Below are 15,516 nucleotides of genomic sequence, written 5' to 3'. Positions count from 1 at the left end.
TAACTAGGGACGCTGATCTCTCTGCAAGTGAGATCACGGCTGGCTCCACCCAGCTGTCAGAAGCAGGCCGAGCGGCCGGCCAATGGCCGGCCGCTCGTCCAGCTTCGTCTTTCAGCACGGCTCAGCCGAGCCGATGCATATGCGTTCGGCTCGGATGAGCCGCTCGGCCATGATCGGGAGCTGTACGGGCTATTGTGAATAGTCCGTACAGCACCCCTTCGGTTCTACTGAACCGAAGGGGTCCTGGGGCCGAAGCTAACCAAAGGATTGGCCGAAGCTACGGCCAGATCCTTCGGTAGCTTCGTGAATAGACCCCTTAATGATTTTTTAATGAATGTATAGCTGATTTAATTTGTGTATTTTATATCCGATTTCAGCTCATCTTCAGGAGGCAATGGGCTCACCTTAGCGGACCACAAACTGGAATATTCATGGCAATAAATACATAAATAATTAAAAGGTCCATAGACTATAACACCATTTCTCCATACATGCAAAGTTTTATTGCCGTGCCATACTTAATTTAAGCATTCCATGAACATGTACAGTATATTACATATCTTTACTAGATCTAATATGCTAAACTGATAACTATCATTCCACAAGACATCTGAGTCAGAGATATGTTTTTTATATTTTTTTTTAATTACTTTCAATTTGCCTTTGAACTTGCTAGAACATCCACTGAGTGGCCAGATTATTATGACCACCTGACGTTTGTAGGCAAATTAGCTATAATTAGCTATAATTTCGCGTTGAAGTTGCTGGCCAGACCATTATAAATAGGGAAGCAGGTTGTTTACCACAACAGTAGAAGTGATTTTTTTCTGAAGATATGGGTAAACGATTTAACAGCCTTTGAACGTGGGATGATTGTTGTTGCTCGGAGCCATGGAATGAGTATCAGCAAAACAGCAGAATTCGTTAAATGTTCAAGAGCAGCTGTTGTTAAAGTGTTTAAAGACTGGACTGTCAGCCGAAAATCTGGGTCTGAACGTGCGAATTGTGGCCGTCAGCGACTAGTTAACGAATTTCGGATCCGCTAATGGAATTTCGTATTTCCTGCCTGTATTGTAATGCAACTCTCAGCAGCAGAAGAGAAAACCTCTGATTGATTAACCAAACGAAATACGAATTCCGTATTTCTGAAATTATTTCGGAATATAACGAAAATTCGTATTTCGTACGAATCCGAATTGAGTTTCGGACACGAATTACGAAATACGAAATAACGGATATTCCGAAACGAAACGGAACTAATTTTTTGACGGCGCACAAGTCTAGTTTCAAGAACATGAGAGAGACTTTACCTTGCCTAGGTGGCCCCCACAATCACCAGATCTCAATCCAATTGAGCATTTGTGGGACGAAGTTGAAAGAGCCATCAGGCAGCTGGTTCCACAACCATCAAATCTCACAGAACTGGACAGTGCTATTCATCAGGCATGGTGTCAGATTCCTCGCATCACCTTTCAGCATCTCGTGGAGTCAATGCCAAGAAAAATCGCTGCAGTATTGAAGGCAAAAGGGGGCCCAATGAAGTACTGATGGGGTTGTCATAATATTCTGGCCACTCAGTGTATGACTATTCCAGGAAGAGTGAATTCCTTAGAATAGTCCCCTCCTCCTGGCAGGTCATAGCCTTTCCACTTCTGGGTGTGTCTAATTATTAGCCAAGCTCCTCTGCCCCTCCCTACATAACCTTTTGTGTAGCTGCTAGGGAGGAACAAAGGGAAATACTATAAAGTGACACCTGAGTGACAGCTCTGAGTCTACTGGAGCTGCTGCCATCACATCCGAGATGGCAGAACCCAAAAGCAGTCTCAGGACTTTTGGATCTCTACATATGGAGGCCTTTACAGATAAATAACATACATAAAACACATTGAATGCACAGATAATCCTTTTGGAAGATTTTTGTTGAACTGAATTGTGTGGTTGTATGGTCTCTTTAAAACACACCAGTCATTAGAGATATATATCACTGACCTAGTAAAGGCTAGTGACCTGGATGTGTCTGGCTCAAAGACCTGAAAGACGCATGTAGAAAACAAATTTCAAACAAAAGATAGAATTTCTTATCTCTGCTCCTTTTGAAGTCAGTCTTCATTGGATCACCATGGAAATGAGTCAGCTTTAGAAGAAGTTAGCAACAGAAGCCTACATATTTCTCTCATGACGGGTTTATTTTGCTATAAAGGACAAGGGTTACTATGCTTCAGTTGCACAAGCTGCCAGGACTGGTTACTGACCTCTAGTTACCATAAGTTCACCTCATTCACCAGACTATAAGTAGTTCACCAATTTCAGTTGCTTGGATTTAGCAGGACGGTCAATCAGCACAATTCACTTGCATAAATTCAGCAAATGGCGATAATTCAATCTCATAGCTCATGGTTTCCACCCATTCACAAGAGTAGACAGTTTTTAAAATGATATCCAAGCAATCCAATTGCAATTCCATAAAGTGCCCATGTTCCTTAGTGGTAGCCTAGTTAATTCACTTATACAATACAAACTAAATACACAGCTTAAAGTGTAGTTCCAAATGCAGCCAGATTGGGATAACACCTACTTTATATTTGTTATATGTTCCTATTTACATTGCATGACTTAAAAAAATAAAAATTGCTGTTTACATTTTTGATTGGATTAGAATCGGAAAGGTCTCACCAATGACCAGATGACTCAAGTGCTCTAGATGCAACACACAAATGCGCTAATATGTTTCGCCAGGGGTGGGGCTTTCTCAAAGTGGCATGAGGATAGCTGTATTCAATACACTCAAAAACCACTATGGCACATATAAAGGCACAATGAGGGGAATTTATCAAAATTGGAGCAGACCAAATCTGGAGCAGCTGTGCATGGCAACCAATCAGCTTCTGTCTTTTATTTTCAAATCTTAACTAAATAAACTGAACAGAGAAGCTGATTGATTGCCATGGGCAACTGATCCAGTTTCTGTCTGCTCCAGGTTTGATAAATCCCCCCCATTGCACTTTGAACTTTTCATGTAATTTGCATGATTGTCAGGTATACTGAAAATCTCACATCTTCTAGCATTTTACAAACTACCGATGTTAGACTGACCGGCCTATAGTTCCCAGGTTGGCACCTAGCCCCCTTTTTTAAATATTGGGACTACCTAAGGAGTAGTGTAAGGAGTGTTGTAAGGAGTTTTGCTGATTGCCAAATAAAAAACAAAAAACAAATAAGGGGACTCTGTCACATGGGCCCCTGGTGCAGAATGCAGGTGGGACATTCTAACAGACATTGGGCAGGCATGGTCCACGTTTCTCACTTTCATGAGGCTAGTCTAGAGGCAGCATTTCTCAAACTGTTTTCAGTCACGGTACCTTTTGAAAGTATGCAAAATCCCGAGGCACCCTAGTCCAAAATGTAAAATCGTAAATGTAGAAAACTATGTATGGCCCCCATCCCCAAAACTAATACCAAACCCTTATCCTAGACAGGGTTCTGGTATGGATTTTAAGTGGGGACCCCAGGAAAAAAGAAACAATGTGGAGCCCATCTATCCCCCTTCCCTTCTATTTACGCATCTCAGTTTTTTAGTACCAAATGCCCTCTCAGGCCAAGTTGCTTGACCTACCCCCTTTCACATACATAGCAAAAAAAAAAACTCCCATTATGCCATAGGACCTTAGTGTTTTCCTTTGTCAGATATATTTGCTCACTTGTGCTGATAGGGGCTGGACACACACAGGAACTAAAATTCAAATTTTTGTTCATGTACCTGAAACTGAAAGATCTGGGTGCACCCTACTATTTCCCACAAGGTTTTAGTATGTCTGACAGCTGTAATATAGCTGGTATAAGACAGTTTACAACTGTACTGGACAAATTGATTTTGCACTGTAGGTCAGCAGGGGTGTCAGCCCAGGGCAGATGGTCATATTCGAAAAACCATAAAAACATTCACATACATTAGATGATAGTTATTCAGTCTGGCCATTTTTTTGCTAGATTAAGCATCCGCCTGTTAGGTTCCTACAAACAACACTAGCCATTAGTTATCAGTGAAATGGCCGTCAGACTGGTTGGAAAATTGCATCAGATTGTTATTGTTTTCACCCTGAAAACCAGCACCGGGAAGTATCTGTGCATGGCTTCCATTACCCTCCCTGCCACATGGATTAAACATAAATGCATCTTTGGATATAAGCCATAAGACATGGGTGTCTGGGCTGGGGTGGTCAGCTTCTGTCTATATATCTGCCCACCCTCTAGTGTATGAGGGCAATTTTATTTTCTATTTCCTTCTCTGTTATTTACTAATTTCCTATTCACTACTGAAATGTAAAAACTACAAACCACATAACAGTAAAAAGTATGTTTACTTTTTAAAAAATGCCATTAAGCTTCTTTTCTCAGGTTAAATCTGGTGCTGTTTATTTGCACTTTGATAAATAACTGCGTAATAGTTTCTGAAACATTATCTGGGCTGTTACCAGCACAGCTCAATAAAAAATATTGGCAGCACAGCAAGTGTTAATAGTGTGTATAAAATTGATTGAGATTTTAGTAATTCCGTATAATCACAGTCTACCAGCAGGTTGCTGCTCCAGCAGGAGGGTTGAGAATTATTTTCTCTAGTTTGCAATATAGAACTTAAATTAAGCCTCAGAAGTCAGAGGAGTTCTGTCGCATGTTTAATGCGGTGCTAAATTCTCAGCAGCACATCCCCAGTATTAAAGCCATTGCCAGCAATTAGGTTCATTAACTATCACAATACTTTATTTATTACTTGCTCTGCCATATGGTTCTGCAGCTAAAGAACGACACCCATTCTAACACAGACCATTTGGCATCATAAAAAATGTTAACAAATAATATTAAAGTCTCAAGGGCAAAAGGTTTCACAGCTCTTCTCGAGTCGTCAGAAATGGAGAATTAAAAGAGGGGGGAAAAAAATCAGCAATTTATTGAGGTTGGTGTGATTTCCTGTTCGGCGGAGTCTGTGAATGTGTACTAATTTATCATGGTTTCAGGGAATTTGTGTTAATATAGCTTTAAATACATCTGTCGTACTTTCCCACCTGCTTTCCACTAAGTTGTTTTTTCCTTTGTTAAGTTAGTGTGAAACATACATTCTTTCAGTAATAAACATGCTTATTATTTTGGAAATGTATATGAAGAGTATAATGTTGCACCTTTGTAATGAAGACTTACTAACTAAATATGGAGTCTTTAACATCCTGCTCTGAAATTTCCAGAAAGAGCTTGACAGGATACTTTATTGCTCTTTTTACATTTTCTTACTCATTTTTTTTGGAGGGAGCTGCCTCTCCGCTCTGATGTCATCCAGAGAGCAACAGCGTGCGGGTAGGTGGACGGGCGAGGGGGCGGGAGGGAGCTGCGGCCGGTCTTCACATGTGAAATTGAATTACATGTGCAGCTAACCCGAAGGTAAGACCTAGCGCTATCTTCAGGGATGTCTGTAATATAAGACCTACCCCGAACTAGGTCATATTTTCGAGGTAGGTCTTATATTACAGAAATCTTATTTTTGGGGTAGGTCTTACTTTCGGGGAAACACGGTAGTAAAAGGTTTATTCAACATTTTACAGGCAGGAGCAAAATACAAAGGCAAAAAGCAGTTCTACAATACCAGGTGTGTGTATAGGGTAATGCGAGTTAGCCACTAGGCTATTCCTGGTATAACAGAAAGGTACAAAAGTTAAATGGACATGCCATCCCATGTAAGTGAAGAGAAGATGGAGCAGGAAATGTAGAATAAGATAGTAGTACTAGAAGAAGGGGAACAGAGGGGGTTGGGGGAGCAAAAACAGGGGGGGAATCGGGGATAAGGTAGGGTGTAGGTGAGATAGAGGATGGCCACTAGAGAGAAACAGCTCACAAGTTAGCTTGCAGGGTGTTAGGTAATGTCACTGTAGGATGTCCTTAAATTAGGTCAAACTCATCAAACTGGTCAATCTACACCACATGGAGGTGTACTGCTCCAGGAGAGAAAGAATGATTTGTCATCAGCAGGTTAAGAGGCTGAAGGTGTCCTGAGCATAGTGCCTTGGATATGGAGTAGTGATTCCCTTTGAACCAGCATAGGAAAGTGGAGGCCTGGAGGCCTAGGTTTCCTAGGATAGGCATCATAGGGTCAACATATGAAGAAAAAGGAGTCCTACAATGTAGTGAGTCCTACAAACGCAAAATTAGATGGATACATATAGGGAAAGTAGAAGGAGGGGGCGATCTTGAGGTTAGATTTGCGGTAAGGAAGGTAAGAGGAGGGACATCAAGGAGGTTTCCACTCCAACAAAAAATCTAGAGTGGTTTTGTATTACAGTTACATAACAGGGCTAGTGCAGGGCTAAGGCCACTGTATTGCTTGCGATGAACCAGAATGTCATATTGTAGGTGAGGGGGTCACTGGGTCCATGCATATCTGATTAGGGCATTTAATTCTGTCAAAGAAGGGCTTGGGAATAGAGAATGGGAGAGCCTGAAAAAGGTATAAGAAATGGGGCAACATAATCATCTTGAAGAGGGCCACACAGCCCAACCATGAATGTCTTTTAGAAGACCACTCTCCATGTCTACTGGTGAGATTTGCAATACAAGAGCATAGTTTAATGTGTGAAGTCTAGATAAGTCTGATGCTATGTGAATCCCCAAGTATTTGATAGAGTCTGATGTCCGTTGAAAGGGTAAGAAAGTGAATAGGGATTGCTGTTCAGCCAAGGCAAGGGTCACATTTAGTGCTACTGATTTATGAGTGTTTACCTTGGAGTTGCTGAAGTGCCAAAACAGCTGAAATTCGCACAAAATGCAAGGGAAGGCAATATTTGGGTTGGAAACATAAAGTAGAAGGGCATTGGTAAAGAGGAGAACCTTCTGGTGTTATTTTCCCATGAAGAAACCACAGATTGAGGGGTTGGCCTGGATCGCCTTCACAAGATGTTTCATCACCTGTAAATAAAGGGAAGGGGACGGGGGCAACCCCATCACATTCTGTTGCAAATGGCGACCGGGTCAATAAAAGACCATTCACATCGATACGTTCTGTGGGGTTGTCATACAATGCCCCAATCCTGTCTAGAAAAGGGGAGAGAATATCTACCCGTTGATACATGGCATTTTTATGCACAAGGTACAACAGATGACAAGATCTTACTGACCCAGAGTTAAAATAAGATTCTATTACACAAAGCAATAGCTAACTAAAACACCCATTGAAGCCAGATGGTGATGATATTGCTTCCATCAAAAAGTTAATAAAGGACAGAAAGCCTCTGTGCTTGAGAGTCGGAGAGTGTCAATCCTTCTTTGACACCCATTATTGGTTTTCTAAGGAACCCTCCCCTGCCCCCTTCAAACTAATTGCTAGATTAAATTTTTTTAAAAACATGACCTAAATGTCTTGGATTCTTACCTGAATCTGTGGTCATGTGACAGGCCAGGTCCAGACTCTTCTTTTTTTGCAGTGTGGGAGGGTCCATATTTAGGTGCCCAAGTCATTTAGTTATGAGATATGCTTGCCATTAGCTGAGTCCTCACAGGGTTTTGAAGATCGAAGGAGTTCTCACATGGTCAGAGAGGCCCACAGAGTCTTGAAGTCTTTAAGTAGTGACATCATAACATCCTGAGGTGAATGGTGGCAACATGACTGTTCTGCAGGACTTGACGTAAGTAACAGATCACTGATCTCCACTAATGGAGGTGTTTTCACGTGATGGCAGACTTGGGTAGTTTAAAAGTGGATTAATTAATTATTATTTTTTCAATTGTGAATGGAAGGGATAGGATTGAGGGTTGTTTTTTATGTATGCCTGGAGATCAGCTTCAAAGGAAAACTGTAGTGATGATGTGAAATTACTGCCATTCTCTTTCCTTCTGAAAATACTGGCCCACTCGCTGTCATGCTGATTCAGCGGCTTCAGTTCTATCTCAGTCACTAACTCTAAAAAGTATGCAAATGAGACTGTATGACTTGCCTCTGATTTTCCTGATCAGCATGGTTGTTCCAGATCAGTTTCTGAAGCCAGAGTCAGCCAAGAAACTAACCCTTTCAAAGGGAGGTCAGCATGGAGCATGGTAGCTTCCGGTGATTCTTTCAGTAAAGGTTTTCTTTAACCAACCAAGCTAAGTAGTGGAAAAAGATGTGAACCCTTATATTTAGTAACTAATGTAATTCTAACTGAAAGTTCAATAGGGTTTAAAAAAGCACAAAGAGATACCTGCAGATCCTTTCAATGTCATTTGTGTACATACTGGTATTGCTATGATTGTTCCTAGAAATGCATCTGTAATTTGTACTGTCCTAGCAGACTGTTATTAAACCTTGACTTTAGTTTCAACTTGCTTTTAGTATATTTGGGATATTGAGCAAATCCAGACATATATTTTCATTTTATGTTCTCATTCCCAGTCCTTTCCAGAGTGGTATATCACTATGATCTGTGGCAATCTTGGGTAATCCAGAATAGAGAGGTCAGTTCACTTATTTGACAAACAGAATTCGTATAGCCTGTAATAATATTGGAGAAGTGCAAATTTATTTAAAGTAAGGACCTTACGTTAAACTTACATTTGGATACATATTACAGAAGTATGGATCACTAATCACTAAGGGAGAAGAGCGTATCACTCCTCTGAGCCATTAGGCTATTTGTTTGTATTATGTGATATGCTGCTATAATTACTTAATCACAGCACTGATTACAGTTGAAAATTGGTTAGTAGGAGTCCATTTGTGCCAAGACTTCACAAGAAATAGGGAATCACCGGAAACATGATTTGCTTAAGTAATTTGGTAAAGTTGCCCAAAGGACAAGTGTTATACAACTCTGTTTACTGGATTAAAAAATATGATTATTTTATTATGTCCCATTTGTATCAGCTTTACAACCCAAACAGTATGACAACATTGTCTTCTTTATTAAAATGCCTTTTAAACAAAACCACAAAAAAGCTTAAACAACTTAAACAAAAATTTTCAGGGGATCTGGACAAGTGATCGACACACCCTACTAAATCATCCCAAACAGGGGTTATCTGTTTCTTACTATGAGATGCTATAAAAGACAGCCCCAGCTAGTCAAGCACATAGTGCGTGATGGAGTATATGTGTCTCCCAGACTTTTGCATTGTATCAGTTAAACTGGTTGGCTCCCTGCAAGCTGGCTTTTTACTTAGTAGGCAGGAGGTTAAAAACTGAACACACCCTCTTACGTTCGATAATAAAGTGTAGTAGTAAGAGGCTAGAGAGAGATTCAGTCTGAACTAGGAACAGACTGAGACTGAGAGCTGACCAAACAGTCAAATGAACAACCAGATGGCTAAAGATTGGTATTGCAGTAATGTGTTCTAAGATTCCCTGCGAGGGTGGACTTGTTTTATTGATGTTTTATTCTGCAAGTAAAATTGGTCAAGAAGCTCTGAAATGCAACTTGATGTGTGGAATGGCTCCTTACAAATGCTCCATTTGACGCTGATCCCTACAATAAATGAAAACTATGTAACTATGTAACTACTAACTAGTAACTATGTAACTATGTAAATTATCACAGAGCAAAAGCTCTGATCCACCAATTGCATTAGATCTGTTTTTTCAATAACCATAAAGGAAAACCTTTTCTTATCTCAATCTTTTATTTTCTTTATCCTGTAAATAATCCCTAATGAGTTGTTTTAGCTCACGTGAAGTCTGTCCTACATGTTGCTTTGAAGGTACAATATATCAGATGAAGAACATTCCTAGCGGTGTAGGTGAAATATTTTTGGCGTTATTCCACTCCCCCACCGTTGCAGATACATATTGATTGGTCCTCCTTACATGTTAGCAACACTAGGCACTTGTGTATACACTCCATTCATAGCAAGCTAATTGTCCATTCCTTCCGTTATTCTATTAACATTCAGATTGCCCACTAATGCTTTGCTTCACTTAATGTCATTGGAGTTACAGTGTCAAACAGATGCATATGATAGAATATAAAATAAACATATTTTTCTGACTATATTTTTAGTGCATTAGTGCTGTATTTGATAATGAATGTCAGTACATGTTTTTGTTGTTGTTGTATTCCTATGCTTTTTACTCTTATCTATTTTTTTGCAGTTATAAAGTTGGAAAGTTAGTTTGAAAAGGCACGTGTCCATTGAGCGCAACCAAAAGAAAAAAATATATAAATTAAAAATCTTTAATCTAACGGGAAACCAATTTATTTTCTGTTCCCCAAAGGCGGTCAGTTATTCCTTGTATCAACAATCTATTATAAATAATATTAGACAGTTACATTTTGTGCATTAGGAAAGACATTCTGCCCTTTCATAAGCAATCTACTGGGTTGTCCAGGACTAGCTCTTGTGAAATTCCACCCTTATCTTTCTAGCTGTTTGTCACAGTTGGCATCCAGCACTAAGCCCAGGAGCTGCAACAATCTTCTCTTGGGTTTCAAGCAGTCCTTGAGGGGATTTAGTGAGATGAAGGCTTGGGGACTCAAATGGGTAAAGGGCACAACTGCCAGGAAGATGGTGCTGGCCTGTGCAATTGATTAATGACACAAGCACTTGTACCTGCACACGTGCCTGGTTCTGTTAAAGACCAACTCCTGGCTAAACTTTTATTGTTCAAAAAGTTCCCTAAGTGGTCAAAAAAGCAGCTCTCACTGTAATACTTACATATAATCCAGAGCTATCCCAGGCAGTACCTCTTCTTGGCTACAAGATATTTACAATAGAGGACTCTACTGTAAATGCAGGGAAACATGGCCCCACCACCTGACAAGAAATCATAATGTCAGCCTTCATTTACAGAGTAAATTTGCAGGAAGAGGCACCGATGTCATCATCATGTCAGCACCGCTCTCATCATCACTAAGCACCACCCAACCCAAAGGGGAGGCGAAGAAGAAGTGGACCCTGAATTGTCACATGACCTGCCTGAAGACTTCAAAAAATTTAAGCATGAAAACAAAAGAAGCATAAAATACAAACAACAGGGACCACAGGGTAGGAAGGGAGAATTAATAAAGGGGGAAACCAGGAGTTAGGCTTTAAATAATTAGCCTATTGTCATAAGTACCCTTCTGTGCCACTCCACACCTGTCTACAAATCTACAGAATTTTAGCATATATCTTGATAGAGACTAGAATTTTCCATTTCATTCAAAGTAACGTATGGGACTCAGATCAGCCTCTAGTAGTAAGCCAACTATTAACATTGATTAAAAAAAAAAAAAAAACATTTTTTTTTTTTAGGCTTTTTTATAGTCCTGGATATAATTCAAAATACATGACAAAAACACTCTAAATTAAAATCATAACAAATACCAAAATACTTTAAGATTACAAATGCTAACATACTTTAAAATCATAACTGGAGATCAACAAGCAAAAATAGAAATTTCGTTTTTATCATTGATTACATCAAAACATACAGCTTAACAACATGCGGTCCCATTTTAGGCAGAAAAAATGTATCAGAGCGCAGATACACAGTCGCTTTACAAGCCATTTAAGACGCAAATATGTTTCACGCAGTTCAGTCTTGTATTTCTCCACATTGATGCATTGCTGAAAAAATAACAACACTATTAAAACAATAACGTAACAATGTGCGGTGATGCCTATTTTATGTGAACAGTATCAATACATAAAGGAAGTGTTTTTATATTTGATATTCTATACTGGTTTTCACTGCTGTAAAGAGGCGCTACTACCAGACATGTTTTTATAAACAGCCATTACAACAGTGCCATCTCCAGGTTAGAAAAAGTACTGCATGCCAGTAAAGATTGATTTATTTCATCAAATACATTAGCTTTTTACTTATTCCACAGACTTCTTTGCTTATATAGTCAGCATAGATGAGTGAAATCAAGAGTTTTCATTTTGCTAAAATTTTAAAACTCTGGAGATTTCAGCAAAATTTGGACATTTTGTTTACAGTAGTTAATGGAGAATTTAAACAAATGCAGCTCATTTAATCTAAACAGACACTCAGGGAATCCCAGGTGATGTCATTGGCCATATTTGGGCAATGATGTCATCTGGGATCCATGGCAGGGTGCTTACCTTACTGCAGCACCTGGGATCTGTCATCAAGCGATAGGCGTGTGGGAATACACATTGGTGGGCATTGGGTCATGGTAATTGACAATGGATTTACATCGATGGGCGCCATGATTGACGATGAACTTAAGAAAGAATCTACAACGCCTGGCATGGTGATTGCTGTGGATTTACATCGGCAAGCATTAATCACTTTTGTATTTTTCTTGTAATTAAAATACTTTTTTTAAGCTATGCATGTTTGTTTACATTAAACCATATGAGGGAATGGGTAAGGGGTAATAATGGGGCATCGGAGGTGGCAAAGCCTCCCATCCTCGCAAGTCACCCATGTCCCACTGTTGAGTGACAATGGCCCCTTCCCCATCTCCGATGCTCCATTATTACCCCTTACCTATTCCCACATGTAGTTACTTATTTTGGATTCTTTCAAATTGTTAGTGAATTCCTTGAAAAATGTGTGCTTCATTGGCATAATAGAGGGTTGCAGAATTTTAATTCCTTAATCATTAATGATTTCAGTAGAATCTTTAAAAATAATGAAGACGCCCCCCCTGCATCTCTCCGACAAAATTGTTACTGTTCCTATGAGGACATCTATTTCAGTTGTCACTTTTCACCACAGGAAAGTTGACCATTGACATTTACCTCCAATAGAAGTGATCATAATAGGAATGAAATGTTCTATTTTAAATGAGAAACTAAATTGCTTTATTTGTCTGTGCCGGCCACTTCTTCCTTTCTATTGGACATAGAGACTGTTAAATAATCCTAATGCTTGTTACTAGGAAACAGACTCAGTCTGGTACTTTAAATGGACAAAAATGGCAAAGTAATTTTTAAAACCACATTAAGGGATCATACTTACAGGCTTTAAAAAACACTTATGCTCAACCTATAGTCAAATATATTTGACAATCATTAATAAGCATTTTTTAGGGCATTTGTCAAGTTTCATGATGGCTCCAGGGCAACTTTCTTGGCACTTGCCAGGAGTTCTACCAAGCAGGTGGCGTTGTTTAGCGGGCTTATAACTTTAGTGATATTTGCTGGATTGTGCTTCGATTTCTGGTCTTCTGGTGTGTGCTGTGACTGCATTAAGTCCACAAATTCCATACTTAAAATCAAACCCCACTGAAGTCTATATTTGGCAAATCTTGACTATATATTCTGCCCATTTTCAATGATAATAGGTAAAGTATTGTCAAGAAGGGCATGGGGAGCTGGGAAATGGCACGTGGAACAGCTAACAATGCAAAATAATAGTTTAAAAAATATCGTACAGCGGGAAGAGGGTCCTCCTTTTAAAGAAACTTCAAGGGCGACATGAGAAAAATACCAATCCTTTAAATTACATGCTTTTAAGATACATATAAAATTATAAAAGTGTACGACCTTTTACATATTTTGGATGTGTAAATGATTGTTTACATTTTATACTTAGCTTGGCTTACATACAGCCACATTCCAATCTAATTCATTATAAACCGGAAAAACTAAACCTTTTTTAACTAGTTTTTGATGCAACACATGATTCTTTGTCCAGCCTGACTTGAACGGTGAAAGACACAGCCACAAAAGATCTAAAAGGTATAGGAATGTTTACTATCTGGGTAATAGCCGAGAAAAAAGAGTCAGAAATATTGTACAGTGGCTTGACAGTGCAGCTGCCATCTGGAGCTGCCAAAATAAGCTGCAGTATAACTACCCCAAGTCTGGTTGTCTGAAACTTTGTCCAAGCAGTTTGCGCTGCAATCCCTCCCCTAGTGGAAATTTCCTGGCCTGGGTTTTATAAGAGTGGCTGATTCCCAGTCGTAATTTCTTTTTTTACTTATAAAATGTTTTTTCATATGTATTTATAAATTTTTATTTATTTCTGTATGTAAGGCGTAGCTGCAGGGGAAGGCCACCCACCACCCACCCTTCTACAATGCAGGGGGAAGCACAGGCAGCAGCAAATGGAGGGGGAAATTCTACGTCCAAGGGGAATGGCAGAGAGCAGCAAAACAGTAAGCGTTGAATCATATGGCCATTGACTGCCCTCCTTTCCTCAAATCTTTCTTCACCAGCAAAAATATGAGAGATGCAGTCCGTATGTTCTGTTTGTGGCATACACATGCTCTTTACACATTTTATTATTTACAAATTCTAGGATGGGCAGACAGCAACAAAAAGTTAAACATAGAATCATATGTCCATAGGCTTTCCACCAATCCTGAAATCAGGACTGACAAAAAAAAATGGTGAGCGGAGGCGTGTGGAGGTAGTAGGTGGTGAGTGTTGCTGATGTGCTCTCTTCCTCCTCCACTTCCAACTTCCACCTACATCTCCCCCTTTTGCTCCAACACCTCAAAATTATCCTCTATTTGTTCTATTTCCATATCTTCTGCCATGTGTTCTGTTTTTTGTGTGTGTTCTTTACTTCTTGGTTCTTATTTCTTTCTTGAAATGATCAAACATATGAGAGAGGCTCTGGAGAGCTGTGTTTTCCACCTGTTAATGATAAATTGCTCAGGAGGTAATGAAGGGGCTGAAAAGTAGCTATCTCAGCGCTATAATGCCTTAGACCATCTCCTGCTGAATCACAATCCTCATTAGTTTAGGGGCTGCTCCTTGCAGATTCCCTTAAGCAAATGCAAAGAAGCAAAAAGCCAAGCGCCGCCTCCATGTGTAAAATAATTTATTGGATGTACAAGGACTAGTAAAATTATACTCACAAGTGTAAATGAATAAACGCTTTAGATGTCACACTTTCAACTCGTCACAGAGGAACTACAGGAGGGAATTCTCCCTGACTGCAGACACAACAACTGTCAGCTACATTCCTGACTCTTCCAGCCACTATGTGCCTTGGTTTACGCATTTCAGGGGCATGCCCCCTTTGTCAAAACCATGACCTAAAAGGATTTTTTTCCCCCACAGCAGCCCAGGCCTGGCTGCAGGAAGTATTTCTAAACCACATGATTGCTGACTACATCAGAATACGATGAAGGGGGTTGGGTTCTAGCAGTGGGGAGAAGGAGGAAATGAGCATTTTTTTTATTCACTTTCATCAGGGTACTGGAGGCATTGTTGCAGGGGGGTATCCTACAACCATTGCAGCACAGTAGTGTGCACCAAACGCACCACATATTTATCTCCCATATTGTCATACCTGCTATAAAATTTAGGCAATCTGCTTTATAAACAAAAAAGGTCAGACAGGCCTAAAGTAAGAGGCAGGTGGAGGTAGTAGGTTTGTTGTTTTTACAGATTTACAGTTAATTGATATTTATATATTGTTTAAATTATTTATGTATTTATTTATTTCCTTGTAATGCCCTCCCTGCCCTGATCAAGCAAACACAGCCGCCAGCTCAGCACTCACCTTGCGGAGGTGATGGCAACAAGAAATACCACCTTGTAAAGGTGGCCATACACTCTACAACCATCGCAAGACTTTAGTTTTGCGATGGTTGTAAA

The sequence above is a fragment of the Nanorana parkeri genome, unplaced genomic scaffold (genome assembly GCF_000935625.1).
Source record: "Nanorana parkeri isolate BGI_ZX_2015 unplaced genomic scaffold, ASM93562v1 scaffold1861, whole genome shotgun sequence".
NCBI lineage: Eukaryota > Metazoa > Chordata > Amphibia > Anura > Dicroglossidae > Nanorana > Nanorana parkeri.
This window is presented reverse-complemented; position numbering follows the sequence as displayed.